This window comes from Aquila chrysaetos, chromosome 18 (genome assembly GCF_900496995.4).
Source record: "Aquila chrysaetos chrysaetos chromosome 18, bAquChr1.4, whole genome shotgun sequence".
NCBI lineage: Eukaryota > Metazoa > Chordata > Aves > Accipitriformes > Accipitridae > Aquila > Aquila chrysaetos.
Window position 1 is genome coordinate 5,877,766 of NC_044021.1, and position 18,544 is coordinate 5,896,309.

The window sequence follows — 18,544 nt, forward strand, 5'->3', positions numbered from 1 at the left end:
GGTCTTTATTGCTATTATGTAATTAGTGATTTTTGTATATATATATATACATACTAGAAAAAAGCCATACTATTTCTTCAGTTTTTACAGCCTCCTGCTCCCCCCTTAAACTTGTATAACAGTACTGTAGAGCAACATACTTCAATGAGAGTAGAAATGTTCTGAAATATGAAGGTGAAAGTTAGATACGCGCTACCTTTTTTGTGCATTTGAACACCACCTACAGAGTCTCTCCAGAAGCCACCGCTTACTGCAGCAACAGAAGAATATTTGTGTTCATTACTGGTCTTCTGCAATGGAGAGAGTTAAACAAAATAAGCCTTGTTAATGAAGGAAGTATGTGCATATTACACATCAAAATCAAACTAGAAGACAATTAAATCTATGAAGAAAGTGCCTGAAATTTCTGATTCTTTGTGTAGCTATTATTTTCTTTTTGGAGAAAAAGTGTATGATCCCTTATGAAAAGTACAGCAAAGAAAAGAGTGGGTTTTTGTAAAAGATTTCAATCTTATACCTGGGAGCCTCTGCCACTCATGGACGAAAGCTATGCAGGACCACAGATCACCACTGTAATGAAGTCTGAGGTCAGCAGGGTGAATGCATCATTCAGAAAGGCAAACTCTTACCTTGTCCTCAAGAACAGTAGCTGCTGCATCACAGCAGCATTTAGGGACAGCAAAATTCAGGAGATGTTCTGTAAATCATTAGGGGCTATAGGCAGGGCAGCAGGATCATGCCACTCTCACCCATTTACCAGATGAAGACAAGTTTGAACACATTGGTGGTACCTTGATACGCTGCTACTGTAACTCAAACAATGACTTCACTCTCTGACACTTCCAAGGACTCGGAAACAGGCACCTGCTGAGTTCCTGAGAGCGTTCCCTTTGGAGCCAGGACCATGCATCATGAAGTCACCTGCATTCTGAATCATGTCAGCTGATAAGGGAACCCTAGTCCTGGCTCCTTTTTGTCCCTTTTGTGGCTTTCTCTTGTGCATAAGGTCATCATAGACTTTTCTTCTCTTCTTCTAGACTGCCAGTGAGATCATACCACACTATTTAAAACCAGAACGCATCTCTTCACAAAGACAACTACTTTAAAATGTCCCGTCTTTTTGGAGCAAAAGTGGTTAGAACAAAACTTCATGAATGAGCAGCAAACTTTATGCAAATGTGATGACCATAAATTTTTACTGCTTAAAGGGGTAAAAAGAGCAATAAATCTTTTACAGTTTCTCTGGAATTGTTAATGTTACCATTCCAGGTGTTTTTCATTCAAGGAAAAGCTTTCACAATGTGAGGAACCACAGTAGTTACTGTGTATAACTTACACATTAAACACAAGACTGTCCTGAAGGGTCAGAAAAAGTGCCTTGACAGGAAGCTAAAGCCATTCCAGGTTCACAGCATAACGTCAGAATGTTCACACTATTGTTCTAAATGGAACTAAATTAGACTAAATTAGGTTGTCAAAGTAAATGAGAATCAACTGTATCTTCTCTTCTTTTTCTTTTTTTTTAAACTATTTGCTGTATATCAAATAAGTATAGCTTGAGCACATTTAATAATTAAAAATTTGGAATTGCCAGAAAATTTAATTCATTGGAAGACTTTTAAAATGTTCAAGGTTAGGAAAGGATGAATTTTTAAACCTTTTGAACCCAATAATCCTTGAAAAAGGCAAGACAGTCCAATCTGCTACTCAGAGCTGGTGAACTCGGACCAGGTTGCTCAAGGCTTTATCCAGCTGGGTGTTGAAAATCTCCCATTTCTTTCCATAAATTTTAAAAATTGAAAAGCAATCAGAATTTTAAAGACTTTATGTCTTCAAGTTACAGTGTCTTCTAGTGTCATCAAATTTAACTGGCAAACTAAACCTTCAGAACTGCGCCAATGAAGCTGCATGGTCCCTCTGTGAAATGGAGAGCTCTCTTTCACAGCTGTTCTCTTCATAGAGTACTCTTAAAAAACCCACAGGCCCTCTTTTCAGGGAAGTTTGCTGCCTCTCTGGGGCCCAAATTAGGGACATCACCACAGGACTGAAGAGCCTAGTTCAACCTGCAGACTATTATCCGTCTCTGATTTTTCATGTGGGTACAAACAATGTTGCAACAAAAAGTCTGAGGTCAGTCAAAGACTTCAGAGCTCTGGGAAGAATGCTAAAAAATTTGGGAGCACAGGTAGTAATTTCCTCAATCCTCCCAGTAATGGGGGGGAAGCTTCAGAAGAAACAGTTGAGCCCAGGATATTAATAACTTGCTCCAGGACTGGTGCCTCTGCCAAACCTTTGGGGTTTTAAACCATGGAAGAGCCTTTGAGAAACAAGGTATGTTGGGGCCTGACGGGATCCACCTGTCCCGATGGGGAAAATGGGTCTTTGGGCATAAACTGGCAGGGCTGATCAAGAGAGCTTTGAACTGGAATCAGTGGGGGAAGGGGATACCAACAGGATTGCAGTAGGTAAGCAAGGGTTGGCATGGCATCTCCAGAGGGTGGCAATGCTAGTGGGAACATTTACACTGCTCCTGGGAACACAGAGGGCTCAGGACCATATCTGAAATGCTTGTACACCAATGCACGCAGTATGAGAAACAAACAGGATGAACTGGAAGCATTGGTCACCTCCCAGAGCTATGATATCATTGGTATTAGTGAGACTTGGTGGAATGAGTCCCACAACTGGAGTGTTGGGATGGAGGGCTACAGGCTGTTCAGGAGGGATAGGCAGGTCAGGCAAGGTGGAGGTGTCATGCAATATGTAAGGGAGAGGTCTGATTGCACAGCCCTTACAGTTAGTGATGTGTGCAGTTCTGGGCCCCACAATTTAAGAAGGATGTGAAGGTCCTTGAATGTGTCAAGAGGAGGGCAACCAAGCTGGTGACAGGGCTGGAAGGAATGTCCTATGAGGAGAGGTTAAGGACTTTGGGCTTGTCTAGTTTGGAGAACAGGAGGCTGAGGGGCGACTCATTGCTCTCTGCAGCTTCCTGAGGAGGGGAAGGGGAGAGGGAGGTGCTGAGCTCTTCTCCCTGGGATCCAGTGATAGGACGTGTGGGAATGGTTCAAAGCTGTTTAGACTTGACATGAGGAAGCATTTCTTTACCGAGAGGGTGGTCAAACACTGGAACAGGCTTCCTAGAGAGGTGGTCGATGCCCCAAGCCTGTCAGTGTCTAAAAGAGGCATTTGGACAATGCCCTTAACAACATGCTTTAGCTTTCGATCAGCCCTGAAGTGGTCAGGCAGTTGGACAAGATGATTGTTGTAGGTCCCTTCCAACTGAAATTCTATTGTATTGTATTGTATTCTAGTCTAGTCTAGTCTATTCTATTCTTCAAATAATTAGTATGTTGATTGTTTTGTTATAAGATAAGCAAGTGGCAGCTTGCCTTTCTACAGACTGTTGGAATCTTCCCAGTCTTGTGAATGTATTACCGCTATTTGGAACACAAACTGTGGTCTTAATTACAGCAGCATAAGAGATACCACTGGTACTGATGACATTGTCTGAGATTTACTGATGTATTCATGTTTTCTACTGTTTTATTCTATGACCATGAAAAGTATCTGTATGTCTCAGTGAAATCAAAGACTATATGGTGTTAGAATTTGCTCACTTAGCTAAAAGGCACGTTAATTACGAAACTAAGTCTTTGCTGCCCTTTCAGTTGAGAAGGAAATGCTGGATGTAGTACCTTAGAGAAAGTAATTGATATGATTGTTAAGTTAATGACGGAAGCCAACAACTTTTAAATGGAAAGTTAACAGCTTTTACTATCTGTACCTTGTATATATGTGTGCATGTGTTTGTATTACAGAAAAGTGCAGTGAGTTCATAGTCTTCTGGGAGAGCTTAGTCTTCCTTTTAAGTGCATGTGAGGACATTAGCACTAAACAGAAAACTACTCTGACATTAATTTTCTAGAGAAGCCATTTTTATATGTTTATGCTTTAATATGCTTATGATAGTTTTATGGGCAAGTAAGATTGGATAGGGCATACATTATCTGACTTTAGAAAATTATATTCAGTGAAGAAGGAAGTCATGGCATGCAGGTAATTTTAAAGTATATACTGGGTGGAAGAAAAAACAAGGGAGATGGATTATAAATAGAGGTCTTTTCAAAAGACTGGGGTTTTTTTGGCTAGACAAGGTTAGCTTTTGAAACTTGGGATCCTGAAGTTGTTTAAAATGTAAATACCTCTAGTAATGCAGGTTAATTAAAATCCTTGCAAATTGTTTATTACTTGCTTACATCAATTACATCAAGAACAATGAGTCTGTTTTTCTAAGGTTTCTTCAAATGACATCAACACTGTCTAATAGATAATAACAAAGAACTGTAGAAATTGATACATGGAAGTGAATTATTTTGGAGTTTATGGGAATTTCTATTAAATTTCTGCATAATTAATAAGTACTTAAATAAGTACCAAGATCTCTAAATATAGGCTTAAGCTCTGTGTTGAGATATATACATTTGGCATGTAGTTTTGAAGTAATTTTATTATCTAGAATTTGTTTTAAATCCAAGCCAGGTCATTAATGACTGAATCTGTCTGCTGTCTGTGATGACTTTAGTGAAAGGATTTGAATGTGCATAATTCCAAATCCTGACTCTCCGACGGATTAAACACAGCTAAGCTGACATGATCACCTCCTCTTCAAAGATGATTCCACTAATACCTCAGATGAATTGGCAAGGCTGAAAATATTCTACCAATCCCTTTTGTCTTTATCTCTTTTGTGAATGGATGTATGACTTCTTGTCTACAAGAAGAGCTTGCAATTTCTCAGGGCCACTGGATTCAGTTGAAATACAGAAGCAGGGCAGTTCAGGCCACATGCAGTAGTAAACCAAGAACTTTGACTTCAAATCTCTTTTAAATGTAGTGTGCTTTCTTGTTTTCCTAGCATTTGAGGGAGAACAAAGAGAAAGGCATTGTGACATGGAAATGATTAATAGAAGAAACACTGATTCATAAGCATATGCTAGGTAACATATTATGAAACTGATCAGTAATGATTTAATGTGTGTTTTGTGTGTAAAGCTGGTGACACTCCAGAGAAAACAAATAATAGCTGTATAATATTAATTTATGTAATATCCATTACAAATGCACTGCAGTGGCAGTTCAGTGTAGGGGATGGTTGAAACTGCAACAGTTGGTCTTGGACAAAATGGTGGCAGAAGAAATCATCTTATAGTATGTAAGTCATTGAACTCCTAGAACTATTACATGCAGTTGTATTTGTATCCAAAGCCTAAATTCATTGACGCAACAGAAGCATGAAATGCATGAAACTCCATGCCTATATTTGTAATGGGTGGGAAGAAAATGGCTGGATTAGGATTAAATTAGGATTAAAGAGGGACACTAAGAATTTGCTGGAGGGAAAACCTGAATAAGACCATGAACAGTCCTATGAATAGGACCACCCAGTCTGGAGAGCAACACACTTATTATCTAGGTTCACAAGTAAAAGCAGGATTCACATGCCACCATGAACCCCTGCTGTGGATTACATCTTTGAATTGCTCACCAGAAAAAGATGAGTATCTCAAAAACTATCTATTTATTACATGTAATTAGACTACTTTTTATATTTATAAGCCTTTGGCTCTAGTCTTGCAGTTAAGACCCTGACATTAAGTCTTGCTGAATAAATCCTTTGCTTGTTTTACCAAGAAACAGGTGATGCTGAAGGCATGGTGATGTATAGCATGATGCTGCATGCTCACAAACATAGCCCATGTGGGTTTTTTTAATAAGGAAATGAAAGAATTCAAATAAAGTATAACGTAAGGGAACTCCCAAGAGAGCTATATCTGCAAATATGTTTAGCATGGGCAGAAGTTGGGAAATAATTTGTGCCACACTGCAGAGGGTCACTGATGGATGGGAGAGGGATGGTATAGCCAAGTGTCTGTATTTGGTGAGAATTCTTTTTAAAAATGCATTAACTCACACTTTTCATGCCAAAGCGGACTGATGTGTAACATATTGCAGTTCAAAGACAACCCAGAGTGCCACAAGAGGCTGTTCCCTTGACTAATGAAGCTAGTTGTGTACAATAAAATTAAAATGGGTATCTTTTCAGTTGCCTGAAATAAAGCTGAGTTAGTGTGCAATAGGCCGTATTAAAATAGGCTGACCAGTTTCATGCCTTTGAAAACATCTTTATAAAGGACATCCAGGACAATAATGGATTGTACACCCGCAACCGTTGCGTCATATATTTATCTGTAATTTAACATTGTCCTATCTGATGCTTGATGGAAGCTGCAAAGCTGCATCTTCCCTGAAATGCACTTTCAACTTACATGTAATTTCTTATTGAACAGGTTAACAGAAAATAACATTTATTTTTTAAAAGGAAAAAACATATTCATAAAAATTCCATTAAATTGAATTTCAAAGAGCAGGTGAAATGATGTGGAGCTGAATTAGTAATTGAATATATGAAAGCAACATTAATGAGCAGATTTAGATTGGCAGCCCTGAAAAAAACAGAGCTGCCTCTTCGCAAAGTAAAGGGTCATTGGCCATATTTCTTGCCAACATAATTGTTGTGTTCTGTGAAGCGAAAAAGTAGCTTTGTTTATGAGCATGTTTGACTGCTTTTTTGGTGACATTGCCCATGAATATGCCAATAAAGATGTGAATTCCTTTTGTATATAAAAACTTTTTTCACAAATTTTATTATCTATGATAAAATACTAATAACTGAACATACCATATGACAGACAAGGAAAAAGAACAATGCTTCCCACATTTTCTGCTTCTCAGGACAAATTCCACGAGCATCTTTGAATACATGTGCTGAGATGTGCAAAACTCCAGGATGCATAAAAGCATGTTGAGTGACTCTCTATCATATTTGAAAAGTCAGGGCAGTCAGGTGAAGTCCCCAGTGACTGGAGAAAATGGAATATTGCACCCATTTTTAAAAAGGATGAGAAGGAGAACTCTTGGAACTACTGACCAGTCAGGCTTACCTCCGTACCCAGTAACATCATGGAGAAGATCCTCCTGGAAGACATGTCAAAACATATGGAAGACAGGGAGGTGACTAGAGCCAGCCAAGATGGTTTCACCAAGGACAAATAGTGCCTGACTAATATAGTGGCCTTCTACAATGGAGCGACTACATCACTGGGCAAGGGAAGAGCTATGGATGTCATCTACCTGGACTTCTGTAAGGCCACTGATACAGTCCCACACAATTTTCTTGCCTCTAAATTGGAGATATGGGTTTGATGGAAGGACTGGTAGACGGATAAGGAATTGGCTGGATGGCCACATCCGAAGAGTTACAGTCAACATCTCAATGTCCAAGTGGAAACCAGTAATGAGTGGTGTCCCTCCAGGGTCTGTACTGGGACCAATACTATTTAATATCTTCATCAATGACATAGATAGTGGGATTGAGTGCACCCTCAGCAAGTTTGCAGGTGACAGAAGTTGAGTGGTACAGCTGATGCACTTGAGGGAAGGGATGCCATCCAGAGGGACCTTGACAGGCTTGAGAATTGGGCCCATGTGAAACTCATGAAGTTCAACAAGGCCAATTGCAAGGTCCTGAATCTGGGTCCGGCAATCCCCAAAATCTATACAGACTGAGTGAAGACTTGATTGAGAGTAGCCCTGCAGAGAAGGACTTGAGGACATTGGCAGCTGAAAAATTTTGTATGAGCCGGCAATGTGCTCTTGCAGCTCAGAAAGCCAATTGTATCCTGGGCTGCATCAAAAGAAGCATAGCCAACAGGTCAAGGGAGATGATTCTCCCCCTCTGCTCCACTCTCATGAAACCCCAGAATAGACAGGAAAGTTTCTTTTATCCTCTATACAGTCTAGAGGGCTCTTGTCATAAAAGGTGATTGTTCACTAAGTGTTTCGTCCACTTGAAATGTTTTCATGCTTGTTTATTAAGTAATTAAGCAGGAGTTTTCTCCTTAGCAAATGCCATTTCTTAATTAGTAAGTTAACTTAATGCAAATTGCTCCCATGATGTATCACTATTTGCAACAAGAAAAGTTGAGCATATGATCATTAATTCTTTATAAACTTGCCACGTTCATTACAAAGTTATGCTCCATTTCTCTAAGGCTTGGGGTTTTTTTTGGTTGTGTGGTTGGATTTTTTTTAACTTTATTAACAAAATAGTGATCTTGATTACTGTTTTTCACAGAATCAATGTGGCTATTGGTTACTATTCATCATAATTCACAGTTCAATAACCAATTCCCTTTTCTAACTCACCAGATATTCACTTTGTCACTGTGCACATGGATGAAAAGCACTTCCATATAATCTCAATGTCTTTGACATGAATGGCTGAGACAATAAGCAATAGTGCACTCAGGAGGGAACACCATTTGTTGTTTTAAATACAAGAAATTTTACCAAGTATGACAGAAATTCACTAGCATAGTACAAAAGTCACTAACTCAGACTGAGACCTGGCTTATCTCCAGTGATTTGAGTGGAATTAAGCCAGTGCTAAATTTGGACCATTAACTTCTGTATGGTTTCTGCTATGCATAACTTTGTACATTCTGTATTCAAACATTTTATTACCAAGATTAATAGCCTCTCTCCTATTGCATTAAGAATCCAACAGCATGACAAGGAACGGCTGGCATAATGCGAAACACATAAATGTATTAAAAATAGCTAGTTTGACACAGTGGGTTGTGCTACTTAGGGACTGATTTCAAATCCTGACTCAAGTCTATTACTTGCTGTACTGGCAAAATGTCAGAGATTCATGGGATCTCAGACAGACCCTGTCAGCTCTCTGCACACTAGTAGTAGTAGTCATACCTACTATCTGTAAATATTATCTGCAGAATATCTTTCTTATTCTAAGAAATTACTGTACAATTCTCCTTTATGATGTAACGATTAATGAAGCAATACGACTGGATAGCTCCAAAGATTTTTGGAAGGTTATGAGATACTTAGCTTTTGATGCTACTTGGCCCAAAAGCTAACAAGAGTTCAATCTTCATTGGATTAAATGAAGAAATAGTTGACTTAAATGTAGGGTTTCCATTCTTTATTACATTAGGTTCCTATTTATACTATTTCACAAGAAGGTATGGTCAGTCTTGAGAGAGAGTAACTGTTTAGATGGACCTTCAGGAACATGTGGAGTATTTTGCCTGCCATCACTCCTGACGGTGCTGATGTTGGTTTTCAGTGCTGTTAACTCTGTGCTTTATCTTCAAAAAGTGAGTTGTCTTCATTTAGTTTTCAGAATGGCTTATCTGCATTGATGCACATCCTGTATTTCTGAGCAGAGCAATGCATACCTGTAATGGTTACCAGGGAAAGAAACACAGGGTTCTGCATAAGGAATGAGCTCAAGAGGCTTACTAAAATGAGCCTGCTACCTCTCAGAGTATGTACACAGGTTTTTAATCAGTGGCAGATCAGTTCTTTTTCCTTAGAGTAAAGCCTGTTTCTCTACTGCAGCAAACTGCATGTCATCATTCATGTCTCAGAGGTAAACTACCACTGTTCCTGTTTTACATTAATTTTGCTTATCTGTACATAACTACAGAGGACCAAGAACAAGGGCAAATCAGGCCTGTTCAATAATTCCTGCGTACACTCTTATGCCATGGTCATTTCTTTAAACACACATTTTCTGATAACTGATTAATTAGTTATGAAGTAATACAGCTGGTGTGCCCATTTGTGATATTGTAATGAAGGATAGCAATGTATTGATTTTTTACCTGTTTACCGTAGTGCAATTTGTGAACGTCTGTTCAATTGTAGGAGTAAAAAGCATTTAACAATGCAGTTTATCACTGAGTTCTACAAAAATTGTTTGCTTCTCATCACTTGAATGAAAATAGAAATTTTAAGCCCCCAATTGACAAGACAACTATTTGGCATAGATTGTGCAGAGCAGTTGACTTGCGCTGAACTTACCTAGTAATTCATCAAAACCTCTAAAAACCAAGGGATTTATTTTCCAATACCTTCCCCCCAACTGTGTTGGAATGAAATACTTAAAATTGGAAGACTTAAACTGGCAAACCCTGCTATAATGCACTTATTTTGCATGCACTCATCACTACTTTTGCTCTATCTGACTAATGACTAGAAAGTCAAAACACAATGTGGATTTGTTTAGGGAGGAAAGAATTCAAGAAAGGAAAGAATCTCAGCAGAGAAATAGGACATGGCAATATAATATCCATGCTTGCTAGTGCTTCACTACCACTTAACAAACTAAGAAAACACTCAACATTCATTGGTTTCTAAAAAATCAAAGAGCTCACAGCACAGACAACCCCCTAGAAGATGACATGCCAGTCTTCATTTCCAACTTACTTACTTTTGTTAAAAAAGCTGAATTAAGCATGAGTAACTTCTAAAGCATTCTAGATAAATCTTAGTTAGCTGCAGTATGCATTTTACCCATCTGACAGTTTTTCTTTTCTATATGGCTGATAAACAATGATGATAACTAGCATATTTTACCTCATGTTTTGCCAACTATGCTTTTCAGAATTTTTAGTTATTTATTAATAGATATGTTTACATACCAGAGCCACACATATCATCTTGACAACCATTTTGTAGGATATAGCTGTTGCTTAGAGGGTAGAATTCACATCTCCCAGTGTTTTTCCTCTTAGCTTCCATACTCTAGGTAACATGAAAACTTGAATCTGAACTCTTCTGAAATTGATGGGTCTTCAATTGTGCACTTTTATTTTGGCTACATCCTCTCTTTCAGCTTTCCTGAAAGCAAATGCTCTTCAAATGACCTTAATTTCTAAGATGTCACCAGATACTTAGATGAGTCTAAGGTCCTGTACTGTAACCATGCCCCTTCTGTTAAGCATAAAGCCTTTTCCACTAACCAGAGAAGTTTTCTTATTCTAGATTGTGCTAGAATTCTTGTTAAAAGTAAGAAGATGAGGAATGCAACAGTTTCTGCCTAGGATGGATAGATACTGCTCTTTGTGTCTGTGATTTAGCTATAAATTCTATAATGGAATTCATTCCGGTTTTGTCCCATTTGTGTACCTCTCTGAACAGCCACGTAAATTGGCACAGTACATTTCATTCAGGATGCTTTATTCTGTGACGTTAATAGAACTTAAATAACTACACTGCCAAAACCATGATTCCGCTCTGCTGTTTTACATGGTAAACTTGTATAACACCTGTCCTCTCAATCCATGCAAAAGTCAGTATCATTAGTCTTGCTTTTATAAGCCCTACATTCACTGGCTGTTTAAATACTATGTTTATAAAATATTCCATTCTCATTGCTTGGACTAGAAAGGCAGGACATCACATAAATTGCGTCCATTAAAAATAAATTGAGATTTGCCCATCGAAATATTTTATTTCTACAGTGAAGACACATAGAAAAAGTCACTGTTTTCCACTTTAGATTGTAATTGTATGTTTTTCTTGATGGCAATAGCAGATGTATAATGGACAGAGGTTGTTTTTGCAGGAGAGCTATGAGATTTCAAGAATTCCAGAGGGTTTCCTCATTCAAATAAGCATGTGTATATAGAGGTGCGTATGTAACATTCCCTCTTTCTCTTTTTGTTTTTAACACACTGCATTAAGAGAAGACCTGACCCAAGCCCTTTGACACTGGTGAAAACACACCTGTGAGACAAAGCCCTTTAGTTAGAGTTTTTTGCTGTTTTCTACAGAACAACTCCACATAAAAAATAGAATAAATAAATTTTAAAAGCCACTTCAATTTAGTGTATCTGTGTGCATCTGATATTATCAATGGCATAGATTTCTTTTGTGAAATTAGTTTAATTGAGAAGCCAATTTACATTGTCCAGTGCACAGAAACCTTAATATCTGTTGGGAGAGTGCAAAAACTGCCATCAAGAAACTCATCTTCTGAAAAATACAGGTTGGCAGATGGAGATCATTCAGGACAGATGGAGACACAGGTATTCAGTACCTTCAAAACCTCTAATAAGCTTCTTTTTAACAATCCATCTCTCTTGCACATATTATCACCTCTGTTTTTTTTTTTTTTAAATTTCCCCTTTGTGGGCTGCCTTTTTAATTTCAAATATTATTTTTGCTGCACTCTGCTTGCTTCTGAGATTATAACGAGAAAAAAACCACAGGATCTCAACATTATAAGGAGTGCTTCAGGTGCCTAAGCATAGGGGCTTAATTCTACTTTAGGAGTATGAAATAGCACTAGATATCCAAGGCATTGCACAGGACTGGCAGATATAACAGAGAATCCATGGAAGGCCTAGACCCCCCTGGAGCAGCAGCTACAGGCCAGGCAGAATACAATACATCTTAGGGAATTAATTCTGTTTTCCATTTCAGTGGAGGTGAAGATAAGAGTGTAACAAATACCTTTACATGCAAGTATTTATTTGTCTGATGAAAAGCCCAGATGTGAAGGTAACATGTTTTCAGAGATAACCTTACTGTAGTGAATTATACATGCAATATTGGACATCATATGTGACAACAATTTTCCACTAATACATTTCCAACCGTAGTACTTCATGTATCTCAGAATTGGTTTGTGTTCCAATAGGGTTTTTACCTAAGTACTACTGTTTTAAAACCATGTGAATATTTTAGGATGTTTTGGATTAATAAACATGCGAATGGTAGTAGTACCATAGTTGTATATTAGTATATACAGTAGTATAATAGTAATGGCAAATGATTATCAGATAGTAAATAAAAATCTCTATGTTTGGATCACTCCCTGTTTTGCCCCCCAGTACTCATTTACAAATTGTTCATATGAACAGTTGTGCCCAGGATCCCTTCTGGAGGAGAACTATACCTTCCTATCTCTAAGCAAAAGCTAAAAGCAGTTTGATGGACTGGATTGCTTCAGCAAGCACTCTGATAGACAGTACTGGCAGAACCAAGCCACATCTCACTCAGCTGCATAGCCCCAGTCATCTCCAGCATTTGGTTAACAGAGCTTACATTCTTCCACAGCGACAACTTCTTTGCTGTGCATTGCATTAAAAAAAAAAAAAAAAAAAAAATCTTAGCATCATGCCTTAAAACACAAATATGCTGTGCTGTCCAACAGCCCTAAAGTTACCTTGGGAATATTATAAGAAAACACTAATTATTATAGAGTGTACCCTGAGCAGATTTGGACCTTTCTAGAAATAATTTTTCAGCTATACTGTATCCTCAGACAGGGGTTAAGAGTCCCTAAATCCAAGAATCTGCCCAGCCATCTTTTCCAGACATAGCAGAAGAGCTCTGCCAAGGTCTTCATGCCCCCCCAAAGTGCCTCTCACAAGAAGAGAAGTGCAGCCTGTGACATCAAAGACCATGCTAAAAATTGATGTATTCACATAGCATGCCTGTGGGAGAAATACAATCTTGATTTTGTGGCATGACTGAAAGGCCAGTGTGTGTGTGAATAGACCCAGAGTCCTGCAAAATAGATTCTGACCCAACCATGACCTTGTCTACTGTGCCCTGTGGGCGCAATCAGTCCACAGTAGAGGAGGCTGGCCATGAGTATGATGATGTAAGCTAATTGGCTGGAAGAAAAAGGATTGTTCTCAAGAGCAGGTTATAAATATAGTATAGGTTAGCAGAAATCACTAATAGCAAGGTTGCTAAAATGCTCAGAAATACTTTTGAACAGTGACAAGTCTTTTGGTTGAAAAAGTAAAAGTGTAGAAGATGGTGAAAACAGGGAATGTCTCAGTGTTTTGAGACATACCTCATTGGTTTTGTTTCTGATGAAGAACAGTGATTTTATTTAAATAATTTGTGTTGAAATGTTTGGATGTCAATCAATTTGCTTGCTAAAACCAGCCCACTCCTGATTTTCAGTTCCAAATGTCATAGTGTAATTATGGGCACAGTGGAATGATTTTCTTGTAGTCCACTGGTCATGTTGCATTACTTTTTATGACAAGCATTTGCATCTAAAATAGATTTCACTAAGTATGGTAGTTATTCTATATTCAAAGTTCAAGCAGAGCATATGATCCGTGATGCAAAAGCTATTCTATTGATGGAACTTTTAATAGTAAACAGCAAAGTTACATTTAGAAACGTTATGACTATTAAAAGAAGTCTCAAAGAGATGAAGAGCATATCTAATAACCCATATCTATCATTCTTACAGGACAGTGAAGAAGCATGAAAAACATAAAACTAAAGGTGGGCAAACATTAAATAAATGAATGAAAATCAAGTGAATGGATTTAAGTTTACATAATTGAAGAAGTTGGTCATTGAGGGGGTTCTGTAGCCAGATGTTTCATGTGATTTCAGGACATAGTTTAGTGGGCATGGTGGTGGTGGGTTGATGGTTGGACTCGGTGATCTTAAAGGTCTTTTCCAACCTAAACAATTCTATGATTCTATGAATCTATGATTTATTTTTCCTAAATGTATTACCCTCATTTGACATCCAAAAATACATTTCAAAATTGAGAACAAGAGAAAGAGATTTAAGGTTGATGATGAGTTTATTATGATCAGCTAAACTTTTTGTTCATGCCTCCTGATGGGGCTTTTGAAAATATTCACCAATATATCATCTCAGCCATTTTTAAAAAGGGTAAAAAGGAGGACCCTGGGAACTACCAACCAGTCAGCTTCACCTCCATGCCCGGTAGCATCATGGAACAGATCTTCCTGGAAGACATGTTGAAACACAGGAGGTGATTAGAGACAGCCTTTAAACTGAAAGAGAGTAGATTTAGATAGGATATAAGGAAGAAATATTTTACAATACAGGTGGTAAGACACTGGAACAGGTTGCCTAGAGAAGCTGTGGATACCCCATCATTGCAAGTGTTCAAGGTCAGGTTGGACAGGGCTTTGACCAACCTGATCTACTGAAAGATGTCCCTGCCCATGGCAGGGGGTTGGACTAAATGATCTTTAAAGGTCTCTTCTGACCCAAACCATTCTATGATTCTATATTGTTCCTAAAAATTATATTTTTGCTTGGAAATAGATAGAGGAATTTAGTGGATCTCCACCATTTTTACTTCTTTGATTCAGTCTAACTATTAAGCACTATAAAACAGTCTTGCTATCACTGGGGATAAAAGGAAATTAATACATTATCTCCTACAGCTAGAGAGAGGAGTAAAGAGTAATTGGAAGTTGTTAAAAAGAAACTCTTTCAGCTGGTCAAAATTAGTAGTTTATAACATCATCTTTTCTAATAATGATTAAAGAAGTTACTGAGCAGCAGAAAAATGGAATCTCTGAGTACAATAGACAGAAAATGTAGAAGAATAATGGTCCCCTTAAAATCACTTTGACATCGTTATTGTTGCAAATTAGGATTGAACTCACTCTTGCTGGCACACCATTGGAGCTGTACTATAAATCTTTAGATTTCTTACTGAGATAATCAGGTTTTATAGTTTTAAAAACTTTATTCAATCTCACAAGGGAATGCCCCCAAAAGAATTCAACAGTGTGGTGTAAGAAAGCTTAACGTTAAAGGTCCTCTTTGGTGCATGGCAAAAAAAGGACAGCATTTAGCCCTGATTAAAAACATAGAAAGAACACATTTACATTCCCAGACATAAAACAAAAAGCAGCAGAATTTCATAGTCTGATGTCATGGCTTAATGACCAATGGTTGTTACAGACCAGCTTCAGTCTTACAAGTTAAATAATACATTTTCTGTATGCGTACATTCCTTCTCTTTAGGAAAAAAAACATTTAATCAGATGCCTTTGAGTGTCATAACCTTTTCCTATGCCAAAATCATTCCTTAAGTACTAGAGACACTAGTTCTGCTTAAAGTATTTTTGGTCAGTGTTTGCACCAAATACTGAAACTTGAGGACAGGTGTATATTTATGCATATGAGCCACATTGGTAAATGTTTAAATAAGTGACTCCCCTATACAAATATGATTTACCCAAACACATACAGTATCTTTGTTTTGGTTTGGAAAACAACTGAGTTGTTTTCTTGTAACTTGGATTTTGGAATTTAAGTCAAAATTTTGGCAGGAAATTGAATATCTATTATGAATTCATTTGCATGTGCTGTTTCACATCATGTAAGCTGTGTGTCCTGAAAGTATACTTCCTGAATCATGTACAAAAGTTGTTCTTCGCACTATCATCATCTCACTTAATACTTGCCTCAGAACTATAAGATACATTAAGTGAAACTGAAGTCAACATTGGGAGGAGATAGATTCTGCCTTCTGATGTACATGATATGGTTTAATTACTGCTATGTGGGTCATCTACATGCCTCTGAGGAGATCTTTCTTACTTCAATCGAGTAATTTCACCTAACGTTATGGGAGTAGAACATTTCCAGTATTGCAGGTACTGCAAATCTCTGATTAAACTCAGAAGAAAAGGACCTGGAGGAAGGAGTGGAGAGGGAGCATAAAACTGCTAGACAGAGCTGTGGCTAATATGTGAGTAAGAAGTAAATCTGATAAATAAGGGGGTACATGAACTTCAGTAAGCCAAGTTCCAAGCCTGAAAACTAATGGCTTGACAGTTTGTCAATGATAAAACAGAGAAGAAGAAGAAATATGAGATTAAAAAAAATATCTTAACAGACTGCCTGATACATCTTTGCTGCACCAGATAGGATGAAGGCCATTAGAAAGAAGTCTGGAATAAAAAGAAATCAAATACTTGTGATGAATGCATGGACATGGGTTGTGTGCTTTGATTGAATGGAGTGCTGTATCTTAAAAATATTTTGTGATTAAAACCTCACTGAATGATGACAACACTATGTCAAACAGAAGAAAGCTTCGTTACTTTAGAGGAAGTCTGCAAAGACTATTAGACACATTCTTCTAAACAAAGAATGACCTTCTGATGGATTTCCCACAAGATTTTTCAAGGCCTCTCATACAAATTTGTAATCAACAGACTAAAGATTTCCATAAATTTTGATCAACTGAATCGCTGCCTTTTAGCTATACACAGCTATTATAAAATGTAATGTTGGAATCTGGAATACTTTTGCTTGGTGAATTATCACAAACTTGATAAAAATTCTCCATGCAAAGATTTTAAATTTTGCTTTTTGGTCCACAATTAAAAACTAAATTGAGTTCGTATAGGTAGAAGTTCAAAAGCTATGGACAAATACACAGGCATACTTACTATTCTCTTTATTGTTATCATTAGTAGTATCTTCTGGTTGTGTCTGTTTCCCTCTCCTTCAAAGCAGAAGCAGTTTTCAGACTGCTTTGTGCCTACTTGCAGTCCTGCGAGTGCTATTCAACAACACATGCTTCTAGTCTGTGTACTCAGTCCTCAGCAAGCTGACACTCCCACCTCCACCTGCCAAACAGGGCCTAATTCCTTTAAAGTTGCAAAGTTCATATTACATACTACTTTACCTTAAAAGACACTGCAGGAACTAATGTCTGTTGTAAAGTCTGTCTGACATTTTTCATGATAAAATCTTATTTTCAGTTGCTTAGAGAAATTAAAGGAGTATCTACTGAGTACACGGATTATCACATTTCTCAGAATTTGGTAAATTAATTCACCAAAGCTCATACTCCCTTTAAACAGAAGTTGCAGATTCACGGAGAAAGGGAGCATTTCAGGGAGGCAGGAATTGAGCAAAACTTCCCCTCTGTTGATATAGATGATTCCCTGCTTGTCCTGGTTTCAGCTGGGATAGAGTTAGTTGTCTTCCTCGTAGCTGGTACAGTGCTATGGTTTTGAGTTTGGTATGAGAAGAATGTTGATAACACACTGATGTTTTCAGTTGCTGCTAAGTAGTGTTTAGACTAAGTCCAGGATTTTTCAGCTTCTCATGCCCAGCCAGCAAGAAGGCTGGAGGGGCACAAGGAGTTGGGAGGCGATGCAGCCAGGACAGCTGACCCAAACTGGCCAAAAGGGTATTCCATACCATGGGATGTCATGCCCGGTATATAAACTGGGAGGAGTGGGGGTGGGGGGGATCGCCGCTTGGGGACTAATGGGGCGTCAGTCGGTGGGTGGTGAGCAATTGCATTGTGCATCACTTGCATATTCCAATCCTTTTATTATTACTGTTGTCATTTTATTAGTGTTACCATTATCATTGTTAGTTTCTTCTTTTCTGTTCTATTAATTTGTTCTTATCTCAACCCATGAGTTTTACTTTTTTTTTTTTATTCCCTCCCCCATCCCACCGGCGAGTGGAGGGGGAAGTGAGTGAGCGGCTGTGTGGTGCTTAGTTGCTGGCAGGGGTTAAACCATGACACTGTTGAACTCTGAATGAGTTCAGGTCTATCTTTTGGTTATGGCAAGAGAGTGTGCTGGAGAAGCAAAAAAAAACCTCAGCTCAAATGTGGGAGTGGGAAGAGATTAAAATAGTAAATGCAAGAGGTAGAAACAGTGAAAAAAGAGAAGGAAGGCAGAACCATAGGAAAGCCGTTGGATGCTATGGGCAGTCACTGTTTGAGGAGCAAGAAGAGGGAACTTAAGATGGTGTGAAAGGAAAAGGTAGTTGTGTGGCTTGATGTACAGAAGCCAACGATATAGCTGCGTGGGTTGGTATGACAGCAAGAAATAG